Raw genomic sequence first — 19,596 nt, 5'->3', positions numbered from 1 at the left:
TGACAGAATGAGTGAAACTGCGACATTCTTACCTGAAAGAGTGAAAGAAGCAGCAACATACTTACCTGAAAAAACGAAAAAAAACGAAGTATACTTACCTGACGTAGAAACGGGGGATGAAACTAACACAAACCTACCTCAATTGGATGGTGTCCTAAAGTCGCAGCAACGTGATGTAAGTTTTGAACCCATCATACACGATCAGACACATACATCTGAAAAGACCAAAGTCTTAGAGAATAGCTCATCAGCTCTGTCGGAAACAGAGAGCTCACTTCGTCCTGTCTCAGTTGAGAATCAAACCGAAACGGATGAGCATGATACTGTGCAACCAGAGATGTATGTCAGGAGATCTGAACGAAGTAGTCAGCCTCCTCAAAGACTAACTTACTCTCAATTGGGCAATCCACTAGTGACCGTAGTTAGGTCCCTTTTCCAAGGACTTAATAAAGCTTTTATTGACTCTCTTACTCAAGAAGTTGTGTACCCCGTAGAAACAATGCACAGGGACGTGCATGATATTTAATGGGGGAGGATGTAACCCAGAAGCTAGAACCTTAATGAGGTATTAACTAATTGGCTTACTAATATGATCCATCCTCAATTTAGATAAAATATAAAATATAAATTAAGGAAATTAACAATACTAATTAATAGATATCTAATTAACTAATAGATAATTTCATAATGAATTATTGGAAGGGTGAATAACTAAAATAACGAGTTTAATATTAAACATCGGTTAAAACAAGAATCTTGAACATCACTAACAGAAACAGAAGAGGAAAGCTGTATACTATTGGTCCAGGTGGGAATCTGAAATTTCATTGGCTGAGAGAAATAAGTCCCGCCTCCGCGAAATAAAACCGTGCGACGCAGCTGAGCGAGAGGAGAGACAAACGGCTGTGCAGCACGCAGATACAGAAAGCAAAGACTGAGCGGTTAGAGAGAGAGAGAGAGAGAAAAAAAACAACGGTCGAGGCCGTGAAGAACCCTGATTTGGGTGCCGCATAGATAGAGGGAGAGGCGGACTTGACTCCTTCTAATAAGAGCTAGGAACTTGGAACCAACGCGGTGAGTAAAGAAAAAAGAAGAGAAAAAGCTAACGATGCAACTTAAAAAAAAAGGAAACTTAAATAGCTTATCAAATTAATTCCATTCTTATAGATTTGTGTGGAGACGACAGAGTGAACCAATCCTCTGTAGGAGGGAACCGTTGGAGCGCGTTGGTGAGTGAATGAGATTAAATTCAGTAAATTATTAAATTCAAAAAGCTAATTACAGCAACCGAGGTGACAGCAGTGGGCTGCTAGACGTTAGATCCCAGGAGTTAACATCTCAAACTACCAGTTAACGGTGGTAGGGCATATAGGAGTTAACGGCTCAAACCGCCAGTTAACGGCGGTAGGGCATATGGGATTCCCAGGAGTTAACGGCTCAAACCGCCAGTTAATGGTGGTACGGCCTAGATGTACAAGGTCCTCAGGGGCGTTATAGCTAACGCCATAGAATTAGCAATGCGTCCCTTAACCAAACATTTAATAATAATAAAAATAGATAAATAAAAATAAATAAAAGCTAACTGATTAGGGAGGAATTATTTTACAAAGGTGGACCAAAGGACCAGAATTTATATTTTGTTTAATTTTGTTATAGAAAATTTTATTTATTTATTTATTTATTTGTTTGTTTATTTATTTATTGTGTTACAGATATACAAGGTGTCACAATGCTGTATAGAAACACAACTAAATGTATCCTTGTTGTCATGAATGTATTTCTTGTCGAATAGTGTAGAGTAATAGAATCTAACTGAGCCTATTGAGCTGAACAATTGTTGTCATATGTAATTATATTTCCAGAGCTACTGAGAATTATTTTAATAGACAATCAAATTGATGTTATGTTAGTTGAACTGTGAACCCAAACATGATTGGCTATGCCAATAGAGTGAAGCATTTGTTTAAGTCTGTAAGACTTTATGCTGTGATGTGACGAGAAGGGTCGATGCCAACTTGCTAACAGTCCTGTTGTTTACAGGCTGGGTTTTTTTTTTTTCCTTGGGTTTGATCCCGACTCCTATGATCACTCACTTGGAACGAGAACTGGATTTCTTCCTGACGAGGGAGATGGCGAGCCTTAACCACTGAACGAACCAGGACATCTCAAGTAACTGAAGAGCAGACTGCTCTCTTCTGTGAACAATCTCAACGGTGTGGTAGGAAAAAATCGCACCACCGGACTCTGACTTTCACCCCAAGCGTGGGGATTTGACTTGACGCCGGCTGACTTGTGACTCATATGATCAAATCTCATACCGACCATTTTACTATTGTCGATTGTTTTCATCTGTTTTTGTGTGTTATCTTTATGTGTTATATTTCCCATTATTATTAAAATTTAGTATATAAACCGTTTCATGCTATACCCGTGACTCCAGTCATTCTTAAACAACCTCCAATTCTCCCCGAACCTAATTATTGGCCCATTTGTTTATTTTTTCTTTTAATTATCTTATTGTATCCTGTAATCCGGTTACACAATCTACCCAGACTACCTTTGCGATCGACTGGTAGATCGCGATCGATGTAATGAGCACACCTGGTCTATATGGACAAGACACTTTGAAGAATGTTTCTAGCATGAAAATTGTAGGAAGTCCAGAAACAAAAATAATCTTGTACCTCTTATTGTAACCAGTGAGAATCAACCCTCCCAGCTCAGTGGAGTGACTGTGTGACTCATTCAGGGTGACACAAAGACAATCTGTCCTAATGTGTGTCAACTGTGTAATTACATTAGTCTTTGAGTTTGTCCTGATGCCTCCATGATGCTTCCGTCTAATGCTGTTATTGGACACTGATGACGACCATCACTGTGCCCTGATTGGCTGTTTCAATGAGTTGGAACCCAATTATTTGCACAATCTTAAACTGCTGGAAGGTTTCAGAAAATTCTAGATGGAACTTTCTTATTATTCTGATTTTTTATGTTACAAAACCTTTTAGATGAGTCATCGATGATCTCATCCTCATGAATGATGTCAGCAGCTTTCACAATCCTGAGTGTGTCAGCACCTGATTCAAACCCACTTACCAGCCTTCATCATCATCATCATCATCATCATCATCATCATCATCATCATCATCATCATCATCAATGATTGATTATTAAGGAACTAATTAAGCATGAGACACTGAACAGTGTGTAATACCTGTTTAAAGTGATACTGAAGAGCTTTGAGTGGTGCACCTGGCGTGTGTGTGTGTGTGTGTGTGTGTGTGTGTGTGTGTGTGTGTGTGTGTGTGTGCACGTGTGTGTCGGCGGTGCTATGAATGGGCATAGAAGGGTGTTCTCTCACAGACACCGTCACAGCAGTGAAATGAGGAGTGCCTTCCACTCCGCTGCACGTCTGCTGTGCTGAGAGAAGACGAGGAAGAGGAGGGATAAGGAGGTGAGTTTACGCTGCGCTTTCATTTACAGGACTCTTTTTTTTCCCTTTTTGCATCTGCTTGTTCAGTCTGTGGATGTGTTTGTCTGCCCCGTCTCTCCTCGTCACTCCCCTCATTCGTCGTCCTCTTGATGAAATGTCCTGTGTTGTCTTCACATCTACAATCGTGTCCTGATTGTGAGCTCAAACGTAGTCAGACCTCATTGGAATAAACATGAACCGGGGTTTGAATAAATGTAAGAGGTAGTTTAGGTCCTGCTGAGGAATTCGTAAACCAGTGCTTGCATGTTCTGCTCAGCGTGAAGGACACGAGTGAGTGTGATGGGAGTGATTGTATATTCATGTTGGGGCTCAGCTGCGAGTTGGACAGGGAGCAGCTGTGATGGATGGATGACATACTGAATCCATCCAGCTTGGGGGGGGGGGGGGGGGGTGGTCAAGGTGCGAGTGTCTCACCTGAATGTGACAATGAGGACATCCTGCCTCTGCCAACTCAGACTCTCCTGTTATCAGATTCATTGACCTTCTTATAATATGATGAAGAGCTGATCCAGTAATTAGCCTTCTCCACGTGGCATCCCCCTATTACACCCAGAAGAGGAAACATCAGTGGGGTTAAATAAACTCTGCTCTGCTTGTTTATCAGGTCGTCATCTAGAGGAGAAGACCTTTTATAATGAGGTCTGGAGAGAGTTGTTATCTCGGGGAGTTTTGGTCGTCTTTCTTACCGGAGAGTTAATTGGTGTTGACCTACGATCAAAAACGATTCCGTTTCTCTGGAGGAGATTTGGTTTAATTCTTAAGCTGATAGGATTTCATCCACTGCTTCTTTTTCTCACATTCTCTTTGTTGTTTTTTTTTCTCTGAGCTTTTTTTGGATTCTAAATCCTACCTGCTGCCATAAGTCATGTTTCTATTGGAGCTTGTCTGTTAGACAGATATATCATAAACCACTAGATCAGGGGTCTTCAGCTAGAACAACCCAAAGAGTCATTTTCCCACCATCAGACCACCTAAAACACAACTGCTACATGATTTTCAAAGAGATTTTGAGATCTACAGAAGAGGATAAGGGTCACTAAAAGTTCTCTTTTCTCATAATTCTGAGAAGAAAGTCTGAATTCTGAGATTAAAGGCCAAGTTCTGTTTTTACTTGTCATTAAAAAAAAAGATCAGCCAGTCTAAGTTTTTCATGCAGGCTGAACGTGAAAATAGTCTTCCTACCCCATCTCCTGCATTAGCTGCTGATAGAAAATAGATGAGGAAACTCGGATTAGAAGAGCCTGACAGATCTATGTCACATGGAAAATGAAAAAAAAAAAAGGGTGAGCCGCTCCCCCTGGTGATTCTGTTTTTTTTTGTTTGTTTGGCCCACTCTTCTGCTTGGTCTGCCGACACACCACGCCCTGTAGCTTCCTACTTTCATCCATCACCACCACCCTCATTAGCACCGGCCATATGCTTCTGGGCACACCCAAGGCCGGATTAACCATATGGGCAACTGGGCAATTGCCCAGGGCCCACAAACTCTAAAGGGCCCAGGGCAGCAAGGGCACGAGCAAATTACTGTATCTGTAATCTCCCGCTTTATATTAAACTAGTGTGACCGTACGTCCTGTTTTCCCCGGACATGTCCGCTTTTCACTCTGTCCGGGATGTCCGGACTGGGGGTTCTTGATGAAAATGTCCGGCTTTTCATCCAGGAGCAGGGATGGGGGAGCTGTATATCCTACACATTCAGGGGAGTCGGAAAAAAGATTTCTACCTATATTACTATATTATCATTCATGGACTCTTTTCAGCAGAGAGCGGCAGAGCGATGATCGGTGCGCAGCGCTCCAGGCTGCTGCGTCCAGCACACAGTCCATTCTCAAAGTGGCGCAACCAAAAAACTATGATTAACACACGATCGTTCATGTCCGCACATGTTCTCTACTTTCTGTCTTATTTGTGTCTGAAGCGCTCTGCGGAGCTCATCACCTGTGCTGCGGTGATTTCACCTCACTGACGCATCGAAACGCGCTCTCCGCTTTGCGGTCAGGAGATCCCTTTGATCTGCTCAAAAGTAACAGGTGAGGTGAAAAAGTAAGAATCCAGGAAGCAGATTTTCTGGAGAGTTTAGAGGCGATGCAGGAAGATGAGGGACAGACAGGACAGGAAAATATTGTTAATAAAACAAAGTGTTGAAAAGTAAAATGTACATAGATTTATCTCCACTACACGTTTTTACCTGTATAAAACAATAAGTTATACACATGTAATATTTATACATCTGATACAATTCAGATCACCTCCAAAACTCAGTCACACACCCAGGGCCGTTTCAAGACATTTTGGGTGCCAGGGCAAAATGCCCCCCCACCCCCATAGCTGGGCTCCCCAGAAGCCTCTGTGTAATCCATACCCTCTACAGGAGTATTAGTTATACAGTGTTTATAAAAGCCCCTCAGACATTACTGACATGTTCTAATATTATCAGATGAAAAACTAAATTATCAGACATGATGTCTCATCTGTTCCTTTTCTAAACTTGCAAAAAGTAACAAAACCATTTGAAAGCCCCTATTTGTTGATTCTCTGAAAGTTTCCAGTGTGACAACTTATTTTTTCATTGATCCTTTAGTCTAATCTCACAGCTGAAACAAGCATCCTTAATAATCTGTGCACAGGAAGCGTGCCGATGCTGTAGTAAAACAAAAGTTATAATAATTTATTATTAATAAAACCTTGTTGCAGCACTAAAGCAGAAAAATGAGATTTTGCAGTAAATATGCTAAGTATTTATGGTTTTAGAGCCCTTTTATTGGCAGAATCTGATATTAATTTAGTTCTTACAAAAAATGGGTCCAAGCATTGTGTGGCGTTGCCATAGTGTGACGTCTTAGACACAGATCCCCTGTCCTCGTTTTTGGAAATGGAAATATGGTCACCCTGTACTAAACAAACTGTCCACCCGGGCTTTTGCGCTGCACAGAGGCGCTTCACTGCCAATGACTTCGAACGTCAGTTGAGAGCCAGTCTCATGCAGACTGACCAATGAAGAGAGGGCCTCAAGTTAAGACTCTCTCCTCATTGGTCAGTCCACACAAGGTGGGTCAAAGGTTACCCTGAGTGGGTTACGTGATGTCAGGCATTCAAATATTGAGTATATTTACTGCATATTACAGTAAAATATTCTGTATGTGACCATATTATGGTGATCCTTGGGTCGTGATGATGGGGCCCTTGAATATTGTTGCCCAGGGTATGACGAAGTCTTAATCTGGCCCTGGGCACACCCACTGCTTATTGTAATCAGTCATCACTGTCCATGTGCGAGTCCACTCCCATAGTTAGTGCAAAACATGCAACCAGGTAAAAAACAATTAAACGTGCAACCAAACCAACTGTTAACCATGTCAATAAAAACACACATGTCCACTATGATGTACGTCAAAATATAAACCCACACACATTCCCACTGTGACATCAACAGCAGAGCGCATCTCGACTAGCAGAAGCTAATCATTAGCATTAGCAACTCGACAACGCAGCAGAACTCCTCCAGGCTTGTTTGTGGAGGTAAAACATCAACGCTGCAGAGCAAACGGAGTCAGACGCATAGTCATGCTACTGTTATCCAATCAGAGGTGAGATGTCTGAATATCAGGAAATAAATAAGACTCCAGGTCCTGCTGTCTTCAGCTCCCCTCTCTTCTGGCTCCCTTCCACTTCCTGAAACAGAAGCGCCAGAGCTTTTCTTTCCCCCACAGAGATTGACTCACAAGTCATTTGTTTATACGGGGGGCCGCTGTGAATGTGTTGAGAAAACAAGTGAACTTGGTCTTTAAAGAAACAGAATTTAGATTTGTTTTTTTAGAATAAAACAGAAAACTTTATTCCATTTCTGAAAAACACAAAACCACAATTTAGTTTTTATTGTTACGTTTTAAAATGAAGAAGGTTGAAACTTTTGCAAATGAGTATGTTTTCTAAGACGATGTTGACATTTGTAGCATAGGTTGAAAACAACATAAATAGATCTAAAAATATTAATGGGTGTCTGTTGAGAACATCTGTACCATAATTTCACGACAAAAACAGAAAAGCTGCTGAAAGCTGCATTTTAAAAATCAAATCTGTGAGGTTTATTCCCCTCATTTTTATGCAAAGCTATGAAAAGCCATGATGGAAGGACTAAAGAGCCCTCAGTGGATTTAATGAGCCTCTCAGCCAGTCTCCATCGGACTCAACCCAGTTCATCAGTAACACCACAGGTTACTGACTAACCTAACTCTAACCAAACTCAAAGATGACCATGACTCAGTCAGCTTAGCAAATATCGATATAAAATCTGGTGTTGTTCTAGTGAAGAGTCTGATTCATTACATAATCAAATCGACCTGCCCGACCCTCTGAACCGTGTACATCTGTGATTGCTTATGATGGCTGCTCCGGCATCACCACACTCAAAAACATCATTATAACTCAGTCAGATGATTGTTGATTGTTTGACATCTTTTAATATTAGTCATGAAGTTATTTGTAAGGATAGACCAAAACTTAACTCCACTTCATACAATAAGACAATTTTATTTTAAAACTCTGACATTTTCCTGTTTCTTAGCCCAGACTACAGGGTTTCAGAACATGTCACCTTGGCTGTCATTGGCTCACTCATACGGATTAAATAAGTGAAGAAATGTTTTTCAGTTTTTTTCCACCATCACCACAAAGTGGATGAACCCTCGGTGTAACCTCTGTTCCTCTTTGTTTAGTGCACAATGGAGGGATTCGTCATCAGACGGAGCTCAGCTCTCTTATTTGGGCCATTTCCTTCAGATGGAGCACTCAGGACTTGACTGAAAGCCTGTCCTACCATTAAGGCGTAGATTATTCTCCTGCACCCCCAAAGGGCTGAAGTGCACATTTAGACCGGGTGCACAGCAGCCTGCTTGTTGCCCCTGGGTGTGCCAACCCAACCTCGAATAAAGGAGACTAGGAACACTCCAGTGGCTCAGTTGTGTTGGTTTGTTTCGTGTTTTTGGGTTGCAGCCAGGTTGAAGATCGAATATGTTCCACTTCAGGTGGGACTTTGTGTTGCAGATCCCTGCAGCATCAGCCGTGTTTCTGCTGACGTCGGTGGGTGGGGGGGGGACTCCAGTCCATCAGCTGCTATTCAAGCCTCACGAGCTTTGGGCTGGCGGCTTTCTGCAGAGCAGCAGGGCGGCGGGTGGTTTCAGGGCGGTCACATCAGACTCTTTTATGTTCAGCTGCTGTCAGGCTGCACTTTAAGAGATTTTACTGCTCTGTGAAAACATGCACGCTGAGAAAAAAAACATTTTCACTTCTGTGATAAAAGTACACTTTGAACATACAGTTTCAGCGTTTTTGGGGGGTGATGTTTGTTTAGAGCAGAGTTTTTTTCCCCATAAAATCATAAAGCTGGTTACCACCTGCTGATGCTGACTACAAGACAAAGCATTTAAAAGAAACATGGGATGTTTAATTTAAACACTATTCAGATGTCTAACCGTAGTTACAATTTCACACAGAGATTCTCCCTTTTTAGGATAAAACATTCAGTGTCACGATTTGAATGGATGTTAGAACCCAAAATGCAGAACCCAGGATGACATGAAGCAGCAGTGGATATGAAGAAAAAAATCCTTTTATTGTAGGATGAGTCCCAAAATAAAGATAATCCAAAGGCAGGGAGCCAAAATCCAAAAACACCAAGTGGAACGGGCAGACTGACGGAACAAATAACGCTGACAAACAACAACAATGGACCTACAAGAACAATGAGACAAGGAGAGGACTGGGGCTGGAGTGATAGGAGACAAGGAGCAGGTGTGTGGAGAACTGGCACAGGTGAAATCACTAATGAGGAGAAGGAGCAGAGCAGGACACCAGACCTGACTGGGAAGGACAAACACACACACACACACACACACACACACACACACACACACACACACACACACACACACACACACACACACACACACACACACACACACACACACACACACACACACACACACACATACTGATCTGGGGAACAAGAGGCTGGAGCTACAACTAGAGGGGCTGAGGATGACTGGATGACACAGGACCTGGGAGGAATGATTTTAAAGAGCTACAACATAAGACACACAACAGAGATGCAGACAAAGGACACATGAGGGCACTAAGAGAACACAAAAGGGAATCAAGAGAGGGATGGAGAAACATTAGGAGACACATGGGGAAAGACGCAGACAAAGGACACATGAGGGCGCTATGAAACACAAAAGGAGAACCTGGAGTGGGAACTGGAGGGGCTGGGGAACAAAGGGACACAGAACATGACATTCAGTCTCTTGGAAGTGAACCCAAACCTGGAGGTGCTTTGTCCCCAGACACAAAGGCTCCAGACTCCAGCTGTGCCTCTGTATTCACCGTGGCCTTTAGCTCCTCTGGGAATCATTGTTTGTCCTGCGTTAGTGTGCATGAGTGCATGTTCTGAGCTTCACCCCCTTAAAAAACTTCTCTTTTCAATTGTTTTCTTTTTTTGTTTCACACATGTGCCTGTATGGACTATTAAATAATTTAATCTGTATCCTGGAACCGCTGGAAGTACAAATACTTGAAAATAAAATGTATTTGCTAAAGAGATGAGTGAGGAAAACACATCAGAAACAGCATCACAGAGTGAAAATATTCCAATCTCACCCGTTTAACATCTGCATCCATAACAATTAAAATGCATCTGCTGTGTGTATCGTACTGTTTTAGCTCCCGTCTCTTCCCCCCAGTTAAGTCTGATCTGTTGAGCTAACCTCAGTGATTTATGGCTGACATAGTGAGTAAAAACAAACAGAAGATAATGTTGAAATGAGTTATTATATCAAGACCATATCAGAGAACATAAAAATGAAACAATATCACGTTATTGACCATGAAAGCAACAAAGTAATACATATTACTTTAGACATCTAAAACTTATTTATGCATTTCAGTAAAGCTTTCAGCCAATCAGGACATAGTCTGTTAGAGGTGGTTCCCAGATGTCTCAGCGCTGATCTCTTCTGGTTGCAACTGCTTTTCTCCTGCAGAACTCAAAACCACACAAAGCAGGATCTCTAGCCAGCACAGGCATAGGAAAACCAATTTAAAATGTAAAACACCTTTCTGTTTAAGCCAAATTAGACATTACATTGAATGATTTTGGTGGAAATGAAATTGTTAAATAAAAAAGAGGTTTCTGGATTTCAAAATAAAGGTAATTCAGGCACTGTGTGAACTGCTTTTTCTATAAGAGAGAAGAACTCTCATTAAAGTGTATTTTTGGTATTTGTGACCTTTTGTACAAGCTATAAAACAAACAGGAAGGGAGTCAAAATCCCTCCAAGGACAGGGAATTAAACCACATCACCAATGGAAATGCAAAGAGAAAATTCATGTTTAAATGAGTGAAAGTGCCAGTGGATCATTGAACCAGAGACACCCCCTAGTGGCAAGAACCAGGAATGACACACTCAGAAGGTTTAATTCTCCAGCACAGAAAACTTCAGTGTTGACTTCACTCATTCCATCAGTTGCATGCAAGTAAAGTAAAGTCTTTATATTTTATCTCTTCAGTTTCTCCAGATTTTTAAAAAGAAGTTTCTCATCCATCAACAGTGAGCCTCACCTGAACATAACCTGAGTCAAACATGGAGCAGAAGACCAATGAGGTGTGTGGAAATCAGAATTTATAAACATCTGAGTCACTCAGACCCAGCACCTGACCATAATCTGATCTTTCTGCAGAGTTCCACCTCCACCTCCCCTCAGAAGCACATGAAGAGCAGATCTAAATCCACCGAGGAGATGCAACAGTCTAAGAAGGTGAGAGGACAGCTCCTCTTTTCCCGCTTCTGTTCACTTCTCAGACCCCAGCTGACTGTGCCATTCCTTGTCACAGGCCTTTTCCTCACAAAAGTCCCTGCCAGGCAGGCCAGAGCTGGACAGAGTGAAGGTCCGTCAGTACTTTTATTCTTTAATCCTTTAATCTGAGTCTAAACTCCTAATTTCAGGGATTAACCTCCCCTCTCTGTGTTGCAGGAGTGCCCCGATGGCTCCGACACGCCCTCGTCCTCCACCGAGGAGCTAAAGTGATTTATGAAATCAACATCAGTAACAAAACATGTACATATGGTCAAGGGAAATTGTGCAGAGCATTTAGAATAAAATGATGCTTAAATCATGAGAGGAGCCCCTGAATCAATACCCATTGTGCTGAGTGCCCACCATCTGTGTGGTGACAATAAAGTCATGCTGTTGAAGAAATTCTGCTTTGTTTTGGTTTTATTTATAGAGAAGATCAATGCAGTTTGTCTGCATGAGAACATTCAGGGTTTTTTACCTGTAGAGCACACCAACAAGCCTGAATATTTAACCCTCATAACACTTTGATTTAGATATATTTGCTGCAGGTGAACAAAAAAAAATCCTGTATTTAAACTTCCTATAGAAATATTATATAATATTTCATCAGTTCCATTTTTACATTAATTTCATCCTTAGCTTCAGCCCTCACAAAATATAATAAAATATTTGAGTGCGTCTGAGATTTAACCCCTTCATTGCCAAGGTTATGATCAAAACCAGAACTGTGAAAAATGTAAAAAATAAAAAATAAAAAAAAATAAAATAAACAAAATCTAATAATTTTTGTGCCTGTTTTGGGGTGAGTTGTAGCTGCCTTAGAGTGTCACATATGGGCATAAAATATTTTTTACTCACTTTGTAGTTTTTGTGTCATGTCATATTTTCTAAAAAAAAAGTCAAAATTTTTGTCTTTGTTCCAAAAAACTGCTGAAACAAAATGTCTTCATTTCATCAGTCCCAGTATTTTTTACGTTAACTTATCCTTTGGCTTCACAAATAAGGTCAAATATTTGTGTGTTTCTGAGATTTAGCACATTTTTCCCCTTTATTGCCATATAATCAAAACCAGAAGTGAAATAAATGTAATAATGTATTGCGTGTTGTGTTCATATGATTTTTTTAGTGGGTGAATTTGTGGTTAGGGTTGGGGTAATGGACACTGGCCTGCATAGGCGTCATTTTAACCGGGGATGCCGGGGACATGTCCCCAGCAAAATGTGTGATTGGCAGCTGTGTCCCCCCCACTTTCAAAATAGCCTGCTGATGAGGATTTTTGTTTTACCAGCTCACATCTTATACCAGGGGTCGGCAACCTGTTCCCATCAAAGAGCCATTATTACCCATTTCCCACGGTAATTCTGGACGGACCTTAATAAGCAGTGACTTAAGTGAAGCAGGCAGGTCGCGCTAGAAAATTTTGTTTAAAAAGACGTCATCAATGTTTTCCCCTGTCATTTTTATTTATAAAATATGAAGTAAAAACTCACAATTTAATTTTCATTCATTTGTCATTAACATGTAGTCTACACCTGTGCGTTAAGTGGACCATCTTCCAGTAAAAGCAAAGCATCCAGCCCACCTCTCCAAATGCGTAAAATGTGCATCTGCCGCTAGTTAGGCGCGCCGCGCGCACCATCAGCTACGTCAGCCCAGACAAGAGCAGAGCAAATAGAGACAGAATAGAGGATAACTCTGTCTGGATGTGGATGGAGATTACATTTTACATCAGCCTGATCATCATTTAAATACGTAAACCATCACCTGTCTTCTAGTCCAAGCTATCAGCATTATTTTATTTGGTGTGTGTGTGTGTTTTCCACTTCAAACACTGGTCTAACCAACCAGACCAGCGTGTCCAGTAACATATTAATGTTACAATTAAACAGTTTCACTTCATGTAGGCTAGGAACATTTCACCTGCCGTGGCCCGACTGCTTCTGCTCCACATAAACTTTGTGCGTAATCAAATGTCTCTACAGGTGCTTTCTGAGCTGAAGAGGCTATTCTGCCTCAGACTGGATACGTCATGCGTGTCCATATTAGAGACGGGAACAAGCGCTGTTCAGCCAAAGTTTCATAATTTCATAAAAAGAACATTTTTCCAAGAGACACATCCCTCAGAGAGACCGGGTTTCCAGACCGCTTCAGTGGGAGGAAATCTTATCGCATGCACCGTGGTTCTGCACTGCGAACCCCTCTACAGATCTGCAGCTCACTGTCCACCGTGGGCACTCCGAGCCGCGCTGAACACAGTGTCCAGTATAATGCTCTGATGTTCTAATGGGAATCATTTCTTGATTGATTTAGTTAGCTCTGCGATGTGCGTTAATGATTAAAATGTCAGCTCATCCATGCGCATCAGTGTGCGTCGGGGTAATTCTTTCAAAACAACCAACATCCTTGAGTTTATCCATCAAAATACAGTCACATGGAAATATCTGTAACCTGCCATTTAACTGTTTTGCCTTCTTGTGAAGATTGTTGCAAAGAGAAACAACTAAACTTGATTAACCCCAGAGCCATGCGCACTGCACTGTACTCCGTGACTGTAAATGAGGGGAAACGATTTAATCGGATCCTTTTCTTTTCAACATGGTTTAATGTAAAGTTTAATTCAGTACAAACTTTAGTTACACCAATCTAACGAGACAGAGCCTGGATTTGTATTCTGAACAGTTTAAACATGTTTAAACGGAGACATGCGTGACGCGTCTAAAATTTGCACCTGCTCCGCTATTATGGAAATTAAACTAACAAGATGAATAACATGAAATTATTTTAGGCACAGACAACATCTCCCACACTTTTGAAAATCTTGCAACGCGCCTGGTCGCTCGTGTACGTCAAAGTTATCTTTCGTAAAACGATAATCAATAAAACGATTTATATAAAGTGGATCCAGAAGTTGTAGCCCGTCTCTGCCTTCAATATTTTGATATTTTTCACCCTGTTGATGGTTTTACTGAGCAGGTGCCACTTTTGTCATACGTTTCTTTTTAAAACATGTTTAGACTGTTCAGAATACAATTCCAGGCTCTGTCACGTTTTATTGTTGTAATTAAACTTTGTAGGTGGGGGAGGTCAGAAAAGGATCCGATCATTTTGTTTTTCCCTCATTTACAGTGACGGAGATAACGGCGCAGTGCGCCTGGCTCTGGTGTTAATCAAGTTAAATTTGATCTCTTTGCAACAATTTTCACAAGAAAACAGAACAGTTAAAAGCAGGGCTTGTGTTGACTCGATAGTTCCCGTTTTGGCCGTTTGACCGTTTATTTTGATGGAGAAAGAATAGAAAGAATTACCCCGATGCATGCAGACGAACTGACATTTTATTCCACTTAAATCGCAGATGTAGCTAAATCACTCAAGAAAAGATTCCCATCTGAACATCTGAGCTGGACACTGCTCAGCGTAGCTCGCTGTCAGCGTGTACATAAGGTACACAGCGAGCTGAAGATGTGGAGAGGGGCTTGGAGCGTGTCGCAGAACCAGAGCGCATGCGGGAAGATTCCTTCCACTGAAGCGAGACTTGTCACTTAGAAAATGTTCCCTGATTATGAAACATTGGCTGAATAGTGCTTGTTCCTGTCTCCAATGTGGCGACGCATCCAGGAGCCGTCTGAGGAGAATCCCAGAATCTCATATCCTCGTCTGCTCAGGAAGCGCATATGATTACGCACAAGCGTGACACGTCAACACAGTCTCACAGTAAGACCGGGTTGGACCTGTTCAGGTTTACGCAGACAATCTTTACATTTAGAATTGGTATACAGGTGTAAAATTAATGCAGTAAAATATAAAGCATTTTATATAAATATCCATTCATTATTTTACAAACACAGAGAGCCGCATCAGATGGATGGAAGAGCCGCATGCGGCTCCAGAGCCGTGGGTTGCCGACCCCTGTGCTAGCCTACTTTATTGTCCCCAGCAATTTTTAAACCCCACTCAAGTGTATGGTTATTGTCCCCAGCAATTCTGAAAACAAACTGACGCCCTTGCTGGCCTGTCATAAATGGGCATAAAAATATTTTTATTCATTTGTTTATTTGAATGCAGTGTCATGTATTGCCCTGCTATACATGTTATATAATACCACCAGCTCAGTGGCCTAGTGATAGAGTGTCCGCCCTGAGACTGGGAGATCAGGGGTTCGATTCCTGGTTGGGTCATGCCAAAGACTTTGAAAAAATGGGACCCAATGCCTCCCTGCTTGACACTAGACGTGGGAAAAATGATCGATTCTAAGATGCATCGCGATTCAGCCGTGCATGATTCCGCATCGATGCAGCAACGTGACATAATGAGATTCTCTCCCTATGTCTATGTCGGGGGTCGGCAACCGCGGCTCTGGAGCCGCATGCGGCTCTTCCATCCATCTGATGCGGCTCTCTGTGCTTGTAAAATAATGAATGGATATTTAAATAAAATGCTTTATATTTTACTGCATTAATTTTACATCTGTATGCCAATTCTAAATGTAAAGATTGTCTGCGTAAACCTGAACAGATCCAACCCGGTCTTACTGTGAGACCGGGTGGACGCGTCACGCTTGTGCGTAATCATATGCGTGTTCTGAGCTGACGAGGATGTGAGATTCTGGGATTCTCCTCAGATCCTGGATGTGTCGCCACATTGGAGACAGGAACAAGTGCTATTCAGCCAAAGTTTCATAATCAGGGAACATTTTCTAAGCGACAAGTCTCGCTTCAGTCGGAGGAATCTGCATGCGCCCTGGTTCTGCGACGTGCTCCAAGCCCCTCTCCACATCTTCACCTCACTGTGCGCCGTACGTACGCGCTGACAGCGAGCTGCGCTGAGCTCCGTGTCCAGCTCAGATGGGAATCAAATGATTTAGCTACATCTGCGATGTGCGAAACGAATAAAGTGTCAGTTCGTCTGCATGCGTCGGGGTCTTTCTATTCTTTCTCCGTCAAAATAAATAGTCAAAAACGGGAACTATCCGGTCAACACAACACAAGCCCTGCTTTTAACTGTTTTGTTTTCTTGTGAAAAGAGATCAAATTTAACTTGATTAACACCAGAGCCAGGCGCACTGCACCGTTGTCTCCGTCACTGTAAATGAGGGAAAAACAAAATGATCGGATCCTTTTCTGACCTCCCCCACCGACAAAGTTTAATTACAACAATCAAACATGACAGAGCCTGGATTTGTATTCTGAACAGTCTAAACATGTTTTAAAAAGAAACGTATGACAAAAGTGGCACCTGCTCAGTAAAACCATCAACAGGGTGAAAAATATCAACATATTGTAGGCAGAGACGGGCTACAACTTCTGGATCCACTTTATATAAATCGTTTTATTGATTATCTTCTTATGAAAGATAACTTTGACGTACACGAGCGACCGGTACCGGCTGCTGTCTGAGGGTAGGCCCCGCCCACAACGCCGCGGCTGCTGCGGTGTTTTCTTTACTGTGGGAAATGGGTAATAATGGCTCTTTGATGGCAACAGGTTGCCGACCCCTGGTCTATGTCTATGCGAGGACAATACAATTTTGAGGTTTTACAATTACTTCTGGGGGCAGAGTTGCAATGACATGCGCACTGCGTTGTCCTAGAAGCAATTGGACAGGGATACAGGGCCAACATTACCAGTAATCAAAGATGTACCCGTTACATTTAAATCGGATGTCTGGGCTAATTTCTGTTTTGGGATCCTGGATGTGAAAGAATCACTTAACACAGTATTTGTTTACTATTTTTAAGTTCAGTAATATTCTATCTTAAAGCTGCTCTACCGAAAACATTATTTCTTATATTATTTAAGTAATTATAGGCAGCACACTTTAAACATTATTGCTCACTATAGTGAATAGATGAATGTTCTGTTTTTCAGGGATTTCGAAATCAAAAAGAAATTGAAAACTATTCTTCTGCTTTTATTAAGTAATGAAAATTTTTGTGTGAAGAATCGTGATGCATTTCAGACTCTAATCGAATCGTTAGGCAGATAATCGGAATCGGATCGAATCGTGAGGCAGGTAGAGATGCACACCACTACTTGACACTCAGCATTAAGGGGTTGGATTGGGGGGTTAAACCACCAAATGGTTCCTGTGTCTGCAGCTCCCCGCTCCCCCTGGGGATGGGTCAAATGCGGGGAACAAATTTTGCACACACATCAGTGTGTGTGACAACTAATGGGAATTTAACAATAAATGCTAATATTCAGGCTAATTAGAAAAAAAAATTGAGTCAATGGCACAAAAATGCTAAAGGAGCTTTAATGCTATAAAATCAGTTCAGCGTTATATTAAATGAAGTAAGATAATTTTAAAGAATATTATTGGTAAACCTTGTTTAGTGTCCGCCCTGGGACTGGGGGATCAGGGTTTAAATCCCAGTCGGGTCATACCAAGGACTTTAAAAATGGGACCCAATGCCTTCCTGCTTGACACTCAGCATTAGGGGTTGGACTGGGGGGTTAAACGAGCAAATGGTTCCCGAGCGCAGACACAGCTGCAGCTCACCACGCCCCACAGGGATGGGTCAGACGCAGAGATGTAGTTTCACCAGTGTGTGATGATGACTGTAAATGCCCCCCCAAAATACACAACCTGCAAGAACGTTAGATAAGTTGCATTAGCATTACCAAAATTGTTCACAAAAACACACCTGTCTGTGCAAAAATATGCACTAAGAATGTTCTGTCATCAGCAGAAACACTGTAAAAATCTAAATTAGGAGCACTGAAGGATATGCATGGTGGCACAGTTGTTGCTGAAGAAGGTTGCAGGTTTGAAACCCAGCTGCACTCTTTCTGCATGGAGTCAACATGAGTGCTGGTTTCCTCCCACAAACCAAAAACATGCATGTTGGGGTCATTGGAGACTCTAAATTGTGTGTGTGTGTGTGTGTGTTTGTCCCCGTGTGTGTCCTTTTTGATGGACCTGTCCAGGTTGCCCCCTGGCTCTCTACCTGCTCCCCGCGACCCTAGTGAGGATGAAGCTGTTACGGTAAAACATGGGACTTCCTTGAATCTTGGCAGCTTGACTAAAACGTGTAAAATCATGTGACCACAACACAAAAATTCCAGATACATTTGCAAAACAAGTTCATTTTGTTTGGTAGTGTAACAAATTAAGAAATGCAAAAGCACTAAGGTTTTAAGGTCTGAGCTTCAAAAAGAATTTATTTTTACGAAGTTTAGTATAAAAATCTTTTCAGTTTGTTTCTTCAGATACACACAGATTATTTATCTGTGGGATCAAATATCCAAACATTTGGAGCATTGGACGTTCTGACACACTTCTAAACAGAAATACCCCAGAAATAAGAAGTGTACCAAAAATAAAAGATTGCATGAGACACGTTTTTTTCTGAACTCAGCACAGAGCGATGCAGTTTGAGTACAGAGGTGGTTTTATTTATTTAGTAAAGAATATTTAACATTTGATTAAATGCAGTGGGTTGACTTTAGGCTCGCCACTAGGGGGTGCTTTTTGTTTCAGTTTCAACTTACTGTAAATCTTTTATTCTAGGTAGCACGTGTGGATAGTGCTGACTAGCAGATGACTAGTTGTTCAGTGATGACTAACTTGTTTGTAGGTGTAAATGTTGTCTCACACGAAGGTCCCAGGTCTTTCCACAGGTCTGACTTGTCAGTGTTAAACCAGTAACTTTAACACATTTGTTGCTCAAAGTAAAGAATAATAACAAATTATTTCTAGGAAAAACAAATGCACACCAAGTATTTTCAAGTCAGCATTATCTAATCCAAGTGAAGTCACGAGTCACTGGTGGAAAAGCTCCAGGTCTAGTCTAAAGTCACCAGAGTTGTGACTCGTGTCACGTCTAGTCCTGATGATGACCTCACTGTTGTTCTGCCCTGTTATTGTTGCCATGCTTCTTGTAACACCCCACCCCTTTCTGTTTCCCCTCTAGTGCCCCAGTAGACGTGATGTGTTACACACATAACTGTTCAGCAGCAGAAGTATCTCACATCCTTCCTGGTATCAGGACGATGACATAATCACACTCACAGGTGACAGCTTTCTCTCTCAGATACTAAAATGGGTTAGAGCAGGGGTCGAGGCGCCGCTGTCAAGCATGTTTTAGTTGTTTCCCTGCTTCAACACACCTGATTTCAATCAGCAGGTGATTAACTGGCTAGACAGGTTATTGAACCATTGAATCAAGTGTGTCAGAGCAGAAAAACAACTAAAACATGCTTGGGACTTCAAGGACTGGAGTTCATAACCAGTAGGTTAGAAGGAGTTACTTG

The 19,596-nt window shown here is 41.7% G+C and overlaps 1 long non-coding RNA gene across 1 annotated transcript; it reads left to right on the top strand.

Annotated features, from left to right (window-relative positions):
* The first annotated feature begins 3,285 nt into the window (after nucleotides 1–3,285).
* Nucleotides 3,286–11,746, top strand: LOC107375790 (uncharacterized). Its single transcript, XR_001571741.3, has 5 exons — nucleotides 3,286–3,454; nucleotides 11,057–11,151; nucleotides 11,228–11,305; nucleotides 11,382–11,435; nucleotides 11,522–11,746. It is a non-coding gene; the product is annotated as an uncharacterized lncRNA (long non-coding RNA).
* Nucleotides 11,747–19,596: the final 7,850 nt, after the last annotated feature.

Source organism: Nothobranchius furzeri, chromosome 1 (assembly GCF_043380555.1).
Source record: "Nothobranchius furzeri strain GRZ-AD chromosome 1, NfurGRZ-RIMD1, whole genome shotgun sequence".
Classification (NCBI taxonomy): Eukaryota; Metazoa; Chordata; class Actinopteri; order Cyprinodontiformes; family Nothobranchiidae; genus Nothobranchius; species Nothobranchius furzeri.
This window is presented reverse-complemented; position numbering and strand designations above follow the sequence as displayed.